At 39.4% G+C, this 13,114-nt stretch overlaps 1 protein-coding gene across 6 annotated transcripts in view; it reads left to right on the top strand.

Annotated features, from left to right (window-relative positions):
- The window catches only part of MGAT5 (alpha-1,6-mannosylglycoprotein 6-beta-N-acetylglucosaminyltransferase), a 324,384-nt gene that overhangs the window by 167,521 nt on the left and 143,749 nt on the right, over positions 1-13,114 (top strand). The gene's annotated exons all lie outside the window — the stretch shown is intronic.

Genomic DNA, 13,114 nt, shown 5'->3' on the forward strand with positions numbered 1-13,114 from the left:
CTAGCAGGCGTATGTTTTCTGACAATGGGCTTACAGATTTAATGCAACTCTGGATAAATCAAATGAAACCTAAAAATAAGTAGCTTTCAGCCTTTCTTCCAACGTATGCAAAGGCTTGGTGTACTTTTGGGTGTTCTCAATCCTCTAAGTCTCCAGCTTCTTTTGTTTTCTCTCTACTTTTTCTAGTACCAAAAACTTATTATCAAGGTGTCATCTTAATTCTAAATTAAGTTTTCCATGCTAAAAAGGGAGAAAGGAGGCTATAATCAAGCAAACAAAACAAAATGAATCACTTGGTTCATATGAGAGAGTGAAAACAAAAATTTATCTTGATTTCCTATTAAAAAAATAATCAGAGCACCTCCTCATTGCCTGAGGATGTCTGGGTATCAGTTGGAATCCTCGTTCTTTATCAACAGCCGCATAAAGGCTTGTGACAGGTGATTCAGAAAAGGGGCACTGTGTGATATGACGAGAACATACATTTTTGGCAGTTCGTACAACCAAAATAGCCTAGGGATATTGCCTGCCTTCTACAGTTATTTTGTATTTTTTCCTTTTCTTCAGTTTCAAGAAAGAACTAGACATACACACAAACACAGTTATATATTTCTCTAGTTTCCTTAAAAAAATTCAAACCCAAAGCACCTTGGATAGTTTGATAAGAAAAGTCAGAAATGTGTGAGCTGTGCTTAACCCAGTCATGTTTTAGAAGAAAAATTGAACCCCTTGTTGTTTGAGGGGTCGAAGAAAAATGTGCGTGCTTCATGTTCTAGGGCGTGCTGCTGTTACAGTAGAGTAGCTGCACGATGCTTCTTTCCCTCTGCCAGGAAACTGCGTATGAGGAGAGGGGACATTGTGAAAGGCTGTGCCCTACCTTGCTTAGTAGAGAAAACTAGGTGTAAAAATTGCCTTAGGCCCCAAAGTTAAGAATATGATATAGTTTTGCAGGTATAATCATGAATTCTTAATATCTGCTACCTACTTCTCAGTATATTTTCTTAAATCTAAAATGACAACTGAAGATGCATCAGAATCGGTCAGGACTCTATATTATTTTAATATATATATACAGAAACTTTTATCCAGAAATAGATACTGGTGAACTTTTTGATGTATAAAATTACCATTCTCCCAGTTTAGTGACTGTTAAGCCCATTTGTAACTGGCTGCATGCAATATAACCATGTGGAATATTTTATGTCCCTTACTTTGTTACTTCAGATGTTGGAGAACATTTGAAGAACATTTTGTGGCAGAAGGAATGATAGCAGAAATTAAGTATAAACTTACAGAATATGGCATTTACATAAAGATGAATACATGTAGATTTGTGCATAAAAAGAACTCATCCAAATGATATTGCAAACTCAGTTTTATCTTCCAATCTCAGAGCTATTAGAATATACAGTATATGCTGTTGTGCTGTTGATTTAAAAACACCCGAACTTTTTCCTTCCATAAATCCAAAGTATCTTAATCATTCACTATATCTTACACTCCACCAGGCATGGTGACATAAAATGGATCAGGGATGGGTAACACAGACACAAAGAATATACAAACAGTAGGACAAGTATATTGAACAATAAGGTGAATTGAGCGAATGAGAGCTAGTGTGAGATATTTCAATGTGATGTAGGCAATCTCTCTCATGTTTTTATCTCCCTCAGCATTCCATATTTGACTTCAAAGGTTGTGCTGAGGGTGATATGAAACAATAAATGAGCTCCAGGCACAGTACCTGGCCCAGAAAGAGTAACTCAGATGTTAGAAGGTGTTGATGATTTTTTCATTGCATGTGGAAACATTAGCTCCGGAAGGTTCGGTTGCTTGCCCAGGTCATCCATCTGGTAAACAGCAGAGGGATAATCCCCGGAGAGATCTCTTAGACACCTCTATCCTTTCCAGCATGTACACCACACTAGCTCTTATTCACTTCACTCACTTTTTCTAGCGTTTCTACTGCTGGGGTTGGAGGTGTCAAGTACATACTTGAAAATACCAGGGTACCGGAGTATGCTCTCTCTTGGAACATTTTACAGTGTCAATTCCAGGAGCAGGAAAGTATCTAGTATGGTGGCCAGTGAGGAGAAATGGAATTTTGGAGAAGATTGATCTACTATTTGAAGATTGGCGAGGCAAGATTTTTATAGCTTTATAACTTTAGAAGCTGATGCAGTGCCATTTTTTTTTTTTAGCATATTTCTAATCTCATCATCTTTTGTATTGACATATAAATGACATATAGTACCCTATTAATTTTAGGTGTATATCATAATGATGTATATTATGAACTTTTCCCCATGAGAAATCTAATTACGATCTGTCACCGTACAAAGTTAGGGATACTCAACTCCCAGGCTGCAGACTGGTACCAGTCCTTGGCCTGTTAGGAACAGAGCCTCACAACAGGAAGTGAGTGATGGGTGAGCTGCTCCCCAGCACTAGCATCACCTCCTCAGCTCCACCTCAGATCATCAGGCATTAGATTCTCATAGGAGCACTGGTCCTGGGTGCCAAAAAGGTTGGAGACCATTGCTCTAGGCTGTATATTATGTCTCCATGACTTGTTTATTTTATAACTACGAGCTTGTACCCCTTAATCCCCTTTACCTATTTCATGCAGTCCCTTAATTCTCCCCCTCTCTGGTAACTACTAGTTTTGGTTCCTGTATCTATGGGTCTATTTCTGTTTTGTTTGTTGGTTTGTTTGCTTGCTTTTTTGTTCGTTTTGATTTTTAGATTTCCCTATGCAATGTCATTTTGGAAACACATCCGGAAATTTGAAAAAGATTTACCAATTGCTTATGAAGTAGGCACCAATGAGAGTTTATTTAAATGAAAATTGGTCTTAAAAGATTGATTTAAGAAAGGCATTAGAAGCTGCTATAAACCAAAGAAGGGGTTGAACACTCATATTTTTATAGACCCATGCTGGAAAAGTAGCTTGGGCTTCCTTACCAGTGAAGGACCACTTTTGATTTCTTAACGATTTACAACTTTAGGTATAAACTGTATTCAGCTATAAAGATTGTATGCAGTAGTGTCTTTTAAAGTACATATGGTCAGACTTTTATCCTCAAAATGTGGCTTTTGCTCTCTTTTTTTTTTTTCTTGGATCTCACTTTTTTCAGCATGTTGCTTCTCTACTCAAAGACTCTCCATTACTTTCCCAATGCCATTGACCCCTACTGCACGAGTGTGTGAAGCTACCTTCCTGTTTCCTACAGTGGTAAATTTTCTCCTAAGCCTGGAATACACAATTCTGTACTGTATGGTTCCAGCTTAATCATTCCAACCTTATTTCTTACTACGCTGCCCTAAGTCCTCCGCTTTAGCCAAAAGCGGAGGACTTAGGCCAGCATAGTAAGTCCTCCTGATGATTGATTAGTTACTGTTACCCACTGGGGGTACATTTGCTCTCATAGAAGAATACTCTGAGAGTTGAAATATAAGACAAAAATCTGTTTTTCACCTTCTTCAAGTGTACCCACCTTATTTCACCATTTATTCTACTCGTTCTTGACAGCGACTAACCATTAGAATCACCTGAGGTGAGGGGAACCTAAAAATAAGGCAGTGGCTAAACCATTCCCCAGATCATTGAAGTCAGAATCTCTGGAGGGTGGGGTACGGTTTTAAAAGCTCTCCTAGTGATTTAAATATGCAGAGAGGTTTAGAAGGGCTGATTTATTCTGTGTCCTTGGCCAAGTTACTTAATCTCTTTGTGACCTTGGCCAAGTGTCTTCTATAGAATGGGGATAATATTATGTAATTACCTCTTGGGGTACTGTGAGGATGGAGTGAGATAATCCAGGTGCATGGATTATAGTAGGAGCTCAAGGCAGGTGCTCAGTCTTTGTTGGCTGTCATTATGACTGTTCTTGCATTCGCTCATCTTCCATGTTCTCTCCTGTCTACTCCCACTTGTACTTTAAAGCTCAACTCAAATCCCACTTGTCTGTTGATAACTTAAGGTCCAAACTAAGCTGCTAACAAAGAGACCCAAAAATACAGTGCTTAAATGAGGCAGGGTGGTTTCTCTTCCACACGATAACCCAGCAAGCAGAGTGGCTCTTCTCCACACTGCCGATCAGATTTCCTGACCTTTCTCTTTGGCTGGATCATCACACATCCATCTTCCAGCCCATAGGAAGCGGGGTCAGAACTGTATACTCAGCCAGGTAGATTGTCCTGAAGTTAGAGATTACTGTAATTTGCTCTCATATCCCCTTGGCCTGAATGCATGTTCAGCTAAAAATTCTGTTATTGTCACGTGAAGGGTAATGAGATCTGGGAGAATGGCAAATGGCCTGCCAAAACCAGGCTGCTGCAGTCTGCTGCTGCTTCTTGCCTGGTCGTCTTCTATCTTTGTTGCTGGTCCCATTTCTGTATTACACTGAGCTGTCAACTTCCTTTTCTGGTGTGCAACTTTTAGGTATATTCTAGGCTCCCTCAAGGGAAGGATTGTTTTTTATTCTTCTGTATATTTCTTGGGAAGGTACTAAAAGCATTGCAGATGCTCACTCAGGTGCAGTATTTGTTGAAGGAATCAGTGACAGGGTGTTTTGTTTCTTTGTATTGAAATAATTTGCTACCATACAATTCATCTGTTGAAGTGTACGTACAATTCATTGGCTTTAAGTATATTCACATAGTTGTGTAACCATTACCACAATCAATTTGAGTACATTTTCATTGCCTCAGAAAGAAATTCTGTACCTGTTAGCTATCACCACCCTCCTTTTAACCTTTCTTTCCGCAGCCCTAAGCAACCACTAATCTACTTTCTGTCTCAATAGATTTGCCTCTTCTGGTCATTTCATGTAATGTAAGGTCTTTCATGACTGCCGTTTTTCACTTAGGTTAATTTTTTCAAGGTTCATCCGTATTATAGCATAAATCAGTACTTCATTACTTTTTATGGCTGAATAATACTCCATTGTATGAATGTGCTACATTTCGTCTGTTTATTCATCAGTCAGTGAACATTTAGATTGTTTCCATTGTTCAACTTTTGGCCCTTATGAATAATGCTACTTTGAACTTTTGTGTAGACATAGTTTTTCATTTTTTGAAGTATATACCTAGAAGTGGAATTGCTGGGTCCAATGATACCACTTATGTTTTACTTTCTGAGGAGATGCTAGACTGTTCTCCAAACTAGCTGTATCATTTTGTATTCCTACCAGCAGTATTTGAGGATTCTGATCTCTGCACATCTTTGCCAATGCTTATTCCTCAAAAATTTTTTTTTTATTATAGCTCATTCAGTGGGTGAAGCGGTATCTCGTTTTGATTTGGATTTCCCTGATGACTAATGATGGTGAGCTTTTTTCATGTCAGGAGCGGGTTTTTAACCTCAACTGTTTTCTGCCTGCTATGCATATGTGTTCACAGGTGTGCAACGACCAACCTCTTCTACCTGAATGTTCCTGGAAATCACATATGCTTTTATTGATAGCACTGCCTGGGAGCTTATCAGAATGTGTGTGTATGTGACACTCTTAATGACACTGTCTCTTCTACCGAGATTTTAATCCTAGTCCTCTTTTTAATTCTGTTCTACTAACAAAAGGAAAAAACTTATTAATGCCAACTTAAAAGCTTAATTGGATAAATAACCCTACCAAAAAAAAAATTAACATAGTATGACAAAGGAAAGCGTAAATATATCTAGGGGTATTTGACTGTTACTATGATTTGAAATTTTATGACATTGATTGTCCTTGGCACTGTGTTTTAGGAGTTCTTTTTACCTGTTAGTTGCATTCTTGAAAAGTCGTATGTACATTGACTATTTTCTTGTTGACTTCCTTTATGCCCATAGTATTTTTACATGGGCAGTACTGTAGCTCCAGGTTTTTAGCAAGTGCACGAGGTCCTTGGAGGTGCTCACTTAGTAAGAGAGGAGTGAGAATTTGCCATTATACTCTTCAGTGTTGACTCATCGAATTTCTCGTGCAGCACATGAAGGCGGTAGTGATGGTAGTGGTGTGTGCCTTTTAATACCTAGAAACAATGTGGTGGAAATAATCTTGCCTCAGAAGACAGAGGTCTGGATTTAATAAGCAGAGTGCTTTGTACATGGGAAGTGCTAATGAATTTTATTTAATCAATGAATGAGCAAGTCCTTTTATCTAAGCTTCGATTTTATAAATTAGGGAAAGTAAATAATTTGCTAATATGGCTTCAGAAGTCACTTGCAGCTCTAAAATTCTTTTGCTACAATGAATAAGCATTTCCACTTTCTTAGGTTAAAAAAAAATATTTACAGCCAACTCTTGTCAAAGTGCCCAGCATGCTTCTCTGGGGGGTTCCGTGAGTGGGTTGCGCCCATTACCAGACATGGCTCCCTAGCTTCTTTGGTGGACAGAGAGCTTTCTATTGCCATGGGCCCTGGGGCTGGAATATGTGTGCATGACTCAGTTATAGAAATTAAATCACTTTTTTTTCAGAATGCCAATGTACAGTAGCCCTAAGTGAATATTTGTCAAGCTGAGACTGACACGTGCGGTCATTTTTAATGAGAGATTATATTCCACCATGGTAGATTTCTGTCCGATTTATTGCTATTATTGCTATTAACTCCTGACGCAAGGACAGCTGATGGAGGTGCTGGCAAGAGCTTGGTCTCCAGGCCGAGCGAAGATATTAAGTTCCTGGCTGGCGCATGTATATGTAGATTCCACATATAGGTGATATCGTGTGGTTTTTATCTTTCTCTGACTTATTTTACTTAGCATAATACCCTATAGGTTCATCTATGCTATTGCACATGGGAAGATTTCATTCTTTTTAATGGCCGAGTAATATTCCATTGTATTTATGTATCACTTCTTTAGCCAATTATCTCTTGGTGGGCACTTATGCTGCTTCATCTTAGCTATTGTAAATAATGCTGAAATGAACATAGGGGTTCATATATCTTTTCGAATTAATGTTTTGGAATTATTTGGGTAAATACCCAGGAGTGGAATTGCTGGGTCATGAGGTAGTTCAATTTTTCATTTTTTGAGGAATCTCCATACAGTTTTTCATTGTGACTGCACCAGCTTGCAATCTCACCAGCAGTGCATGAGGGTTCCCTCTTCTCCGCATCCTCGCCAATACTTCTTTTTTGAATTACTGATGATAACCATTCTGACAGATGTTAGGTGATATCGCATTTAATTTGCATTTCTCTGATAATTGGTGATGTTTTCATATATCTGTTGACCATCTGTAGGTCCCCTCTGGAGAAGTGCCAATTCAAGTTCTCTGTCTATTTTTTAATTTGAATGTTTTTATGGTGGTAAGTTGTGTGTTCTTTATAAATTTTGGATATTAATCTCTAATCAAATGTATCATTGCAGATACCTTCTCCCGCTCGTACATTGTCTTCGCGTTTTGTTGATGGTTTCCTTTGCTGTGCAAAATCTTTTTAGTTTGACGAAGTAACATTCGTTTATTTTTTTTTCTTTTGTTTCCCTTCTCCAAGGAGATACATTGGAAAAAAATATTACTAAGAACAATGACAGAGTTTACTGCCTGTGTTTTCTTCTAGGAGTTTTACGGCTTTAGGACTTATATTTAAGTCTTTGATCTATTTTGAATTTATTCTTGTATATGGTGTAAGGTGGTAGTCTAGTTTCATTTTTTTGCATGTGTCTGTCCAGTTTTCCCAGCGCCATTTATTGAATAGACTGTCTTTACCCCATTGTATACTCTCGCCTCCTTCGTCATAGATTAATTCATTATTGGTGTATAAAAATGCAATTGATTCCTGAATATTAACTTTGCATCCTACTACTTTACTGAATTCATCGATCAGTTCTAATAGTTTTTTGGTGGAATCTTTCAGGTTCTCTCTGTATAGTATGATCTCATCTGCAAATAATGACAGTATTACTTCCTCCTTTCCAATTTGGATGACTTTTTATTTTTCCTTGTCTGATTGCTGTGGCTTGAGCCTCCTTTTTTATAACCACATTTTTAATCTTGTTCATCAGTGAAGTGTGGTTATAATTAATTTTAAGTTTGTAGTAGGTGAGTGTTTTATGATAGTTGATAGATGATAATACTTTATAAAACACAATAGCAATACACATCTATGTGTATTGAACAAGGCAGCTAAATCATAAAGGCATCCTTGTACACAATAGATCTTGTATTTGCTTTGTAAATACATTAAGACAGTTAACATATGACTCATTAAGATGTCTCTCACAAAACCTTAAGTCTCTTTTTAAATACCAATAGGTATGAATATCAGTAATTCACAGAGGAGATAGTCGACTTCCCCTCTCCTTGCATCAGAAATGACTCTTTTTTCACTGCTTCCATTCCTGTCATTTTCCTATGTCAAACCCCAGATTCCTTCAGCTGTTTTTAGTGTGTGGTCCAGGATTTGGAGTTCCTGGTTCGGTGATTCTGAGTGAGAGTATCCCACCCCCTTTCCTCTGTGGCATTTTCTGCCCTCTTCACTTCTCTGGACCTTGAGTTCTTCATTCCTTTGTTACATTTGTTCATTAATTTGTTTAAAAATTTATACTATGGAATCACGTGTGTGACGCATGACTTTGGGCCCTGGGCCATAGCACTGAGGACGGCTGTTCTGCATTCCAGGAGCGCTGTACTCAGAGAGGGGGCTCTGCCGATGTGTGCCTCACTCTGTTGTATGTGGTCTCACCTCTCCAATGCCTTGATGATCTCCTCGAGGGTACATACCATGTCTTTAGAGGACACAGCTTTGACATTTCAACACACGGCAAACATCAGGCTTTTGAGAGATTTTTAGCGATTGCAGGCCGAGTTTTTAGGTAGATGCTGAGGATTTTAAAATTTCTCCTTTCCAAACTATAAGGTGATTTCACTTTCTTTTTTGAGAGGATGTGGTTAGTGTACAATGCAATAGTGTATGTAACAGCACTTTAGAAAAGCAGGTAATATATCAAAGGAAGTTATTATCATTTACCTTCATTTCCTGTGTGACCCTTTTTCTGTTCTCACTGTCCTTTTAAGACCATTGTTACCATTTACTTCTGCCTGTACTCTCTCCTCACTTTCCTTCCTCAGAGGCAGAGGAAAGCAAGAGTTTAAAAAAAAAAAAAAAGGATGCCTGGTTCCATATCTCTCTGTCGCTTCCAAATATGTATTTGAAATGCCATTGCCTCTCTCCGCGTGTGTCTCTCTCAATATATATATATATTATATCTCTCTCTTAATATACATATATTAAGACTGTTGGGGAGAATCTGGCTCCACACTCCACAGGAATATCCCACACTGTGTGTGTTTATGACATCTTTTGCCACTTCTGCTTCTGCTATACACGTTTTTCCCTGAAACATAAGCATTTTTGGTAATAGGAAAAGCATTTATTCTCTTAGATTAAACCTAGTGTTGAGTCCCTCCTACATTGCATGGATACTAGTGACTGATAAAACAGAATTTTCATACCTAGGTCATCTGCCTTTGGGTAATGCCTAGTTGACAGTACCATAGAATCAGTACAGAAGTGAAGTTTTTGGTGAAAGATACAACGTGGGCTGGTTTATGAGAGTAAGAAATGAAACTGGTCCTAAACAGTCATAAGAGCTGAGGTTTATTTCTTACATTAACATCTTTTTTTTCCTTACACTCTCACCATTAAAAAAAAATGGTATACTGGAGAACGTGGAGTGAATAGTAGAAAGAACATTCTAGTAATGTGTTTTGGTGGAATCCTGTCTCCTTTCAAAGGGGCTTTGTATACAGTAAGCTAAACCTCCCCTGAAAAGAAGTAACATCAACCTTTTCTGACCTGAAGTTTTGGGTTTTTTTAACCAAACTTAAATTGGAGGCTCTTTGACAGGTAGAAAAATGTTCTGTGAACACAAACTAATAAAAACATTATTTTTTTAGTTTTTCTCATTGAAATGAAAACAAAATGAGGAGCTATCCTCTGAGAGAAGCTGAAACTCCCCTGGAGCTGTGAGGTGATGGAGGATCTTGTCAGGTTACTGTGGTCATGTTCAGGGAGCAGCTCTGCCTCACGCTGGGAAGCTGGCACTTCCTGTTTCTCCCTTTCACAGATCTCTCCTACCCCAGCGCCTCAAGCCATTAAACTGAACTTTTGGAAGTCATTGTGTATTCAAACCCATCACTGTGTAACTAAATGGAAAATTCATCATAAGATAATGGAATTACAGAAGACACCCTGTTGAATTAGTTGACAGACTGCCAGTTGGAGGAGGAGTAAAAACACTGGCCTAGCAGGGGTCTCCCTGCTCAGTCTAGCTCTCCCTGAGCAAAGAGTCAGGCCCAGTGGGTAGTTGGAACATGGGTGTGTTTATTCCGTCAAACAGCACTTACAGTGCCTGGTGATGGAGCAGAAAGACGTTACCTTCCTATCACGTCTTCACAGCCTAGGAGGGGAGATGGACAGATGTAAAGAGAATAGCACGATTGTTCATATCATGGGAGAGACGTGAGGAAGAGGGCCTTACTAAATCCTAACTAAATCCCAGTTGAGCATGGAAAGAAAGGATTAGGAATGTTTCTTCCAGAAGCGATGCCTGAGCTGAGTCTTACCAGGAGGAGGGGTTTTAACCAGGACGAGAAAGGATGGAAAGCAAAAGGGAGTGAGAAGGAGGGCGTTTCTGGCAGAGGATGCCTGAAGGTGTCCTTAAAAAAAGTCATTTCAATAGGTCTTTGCAGAACCGAGGATCCTCATTTTGGAACTCTCATCATAGCAGACACAGGGTCTGCACCTGTTTTTGTAAATAAAGTTTTAGTGGAAAATGGCCACACCCATTCACCTCCCCTGTTGTCTGTGGCTGCTTTTTTGCTACAACCCAGAGTGGGTAGTTAAGACAGAGACCACGTGACCTGCCGAGCCTCAAATATTTACTGCCTGGCTCTTTACAGACAATGTTTGTCGACATGTGGCACAACATATTTTTATTCCTTAAAACTCCTGGTGAAGAGGACAGGACCCACACTGGCAGCAACCGGGGTTTGCTTGCAGGACTTCAAGGACCTGTTAGTTTATTTTATGACCTCGTGATTTCTCTTCACCCCCACACACCACATGTCCAACTCAGTAGCGTCTAGTTTCCATGACTCCTGTCTCTGAATATCCAAAACTGGAATAGTACCTATAATGTGTGAAGAAAGGGGGGCATTTCACTCTAACTGTGCCCTTAAATGTTTGATTACCCCAGCTCAGCTTTTAGACTCAGCTTAATTTCTAGGAACCGCTGCTGCTTTGCTTGGTAAGTGTTGCCAAGCAAAATTGAATTAAAAATAGTGATAGGAGTAGTAGCCATTGAAAAGCATCTCTCTTTTTTGGTGAGGCAGTCCATTTGGTAGTATATTCTGAAGATGGCTGTCCCCTTAAAATAAGTGTGAGAGAGAGAATGTTATTTTCAGAAGTGGCTATGCATTTGAAATATTGCTTTTCTGGATGTAGTGAGTGAAAGTTGTGTCGAATTACATAGCAGACGCCAAAGTTTAAGCACCTGCTGTGGTCTGTGTTATCAGTTTTGGGAGTGCCAGACCAGACTTTTTATAAATGTTAACTTATTAAATAAGAGCTGGATGAAATAGAGGTGAAGTTATTCTCATTGTATAGATGGGAAAACACAGTCTCCTACAAGCTAAGTACCTTCCATGTTAACTACTAAACGACTCTGCTTCCAATCTGTGATAAGGAGGATATTGATTTTTATACTCTAGTTATCCATAAGAAGTAGAATGTTCATTAAAAACGCTAAATCACAGATCGAGGATCTCTATTTCAGACTGTCAAAAGAACTGGTTTTCAAGGGACAGGTTCAACTAACCCCCGCTTCCCGCCCCCGAGCATTAATTTTTGTTTTAGCCCCAGGAGCCACTGACATCACTGAAATACTATCAAATGATGTTGTAGTTTGGGATCTGAATTCTTATTAGTATTTTGTGTAAATAGAAAACTATCAGCAGTAAGTACTGGTGACATTTTCCAAGCAGGTCTGGAAGATATAGTAGTTCTAAAAAGAAAAGCATGTAGGTTTAGGGTTGTCCTAATGTCCAGCTAAAGTGGCCATTCCTAAACAAATTCCGATCATAACCATTCCCTCCTTAAAACCTTTTAGTGCTCTGCCATGCCCTTAGCATGAAGACTAAAGCCTTTATCATGGTGCTTGAGGCCTTTCTGATTTGGGCTCTGCCTGCTTCTGTCTGACCTCTCACTACCTCACACTTCTTCATTCCAGTCAGAGGGTGTCCCTGCAATTGGAACTGTTGGGTAGTTAGGTAGTCATGAGCAATGGGAGTGAAGGCCCAGCTCTGTAACCATTAGAAATGACAAGAATGAAGGCCCCTCCCAAAGACCACCCAAAGACCTCCCTGAAACACCCATTTTATAGTTATAAATCACCCCTGCATCCTGAGGAACAAAGGAATGCAGGGTTGTAAACCAATAGCTGGTTTAATCGGCCACAAGCACTTACGCAGTTAGTGCCTCATTATGCCATCGTTATAATATCATGCCTATGCCCGGAAGTTCATGAATAATTAGACTGAATTCTGGGTAACCGCATGTGCAGTAGGCAGAGAGTTATGTAACAGCCAGATGTCAATCAAAATGACTTCAGGTGCCAATCATCTAAGACCACCTTTGTAACTTCCCTTTACAGCCCAGATATGATACAGACTTCCTCACTTCCACAAGGTTACAGCCCTTGCTGTAACACGCTGCCCCTCCCCACCCCGCCCCCCCCGCAAGCATACTTTAAACCTAACTTTTGTTTCCACTGGGTTATAGTCCTTTTGGTTGTGACCTTCTTTTTCCTTGAAACACACTTTAATAAATCTTATTTTTCCTAACTAAATCTCACTGACTGGTAATTCTTTGCTCCGTTGGCGAAAAGAAACGAGGGGTAACAACTGATTTTAGGTCTCCCCAAAGGTAACAGAATCACCTCAGTTCTTGAACACAATCTCTACCTTGTCCCTTTACCTGGCTCACTCCTGCTTCATCGTCATATCAGCTAAAGTGCTGCTGGATCTAGGAAGTCTTCTTTGACCCTTAAAGACTGGGGTGGGTGTTCTCTTGCCCCTTCCTAACATAATTTCTGCCACACTGTCGTTCAGTTGTTCAGTTGTT

Source organism: Pteropus medius, unplaced genomic scaffold (assembly GCF_902729225.1).
Source record: "Pteropus medius unplaced genomic scaffold, Ma_sr-lr_union100, whole genome shotgun sequence".
Lineage (NCBI taxonomy): Eukaryota > Metazoa > Chordata > Mammalia > Chiroptera > Pteropodidae > Pteropus > Pteropus medius.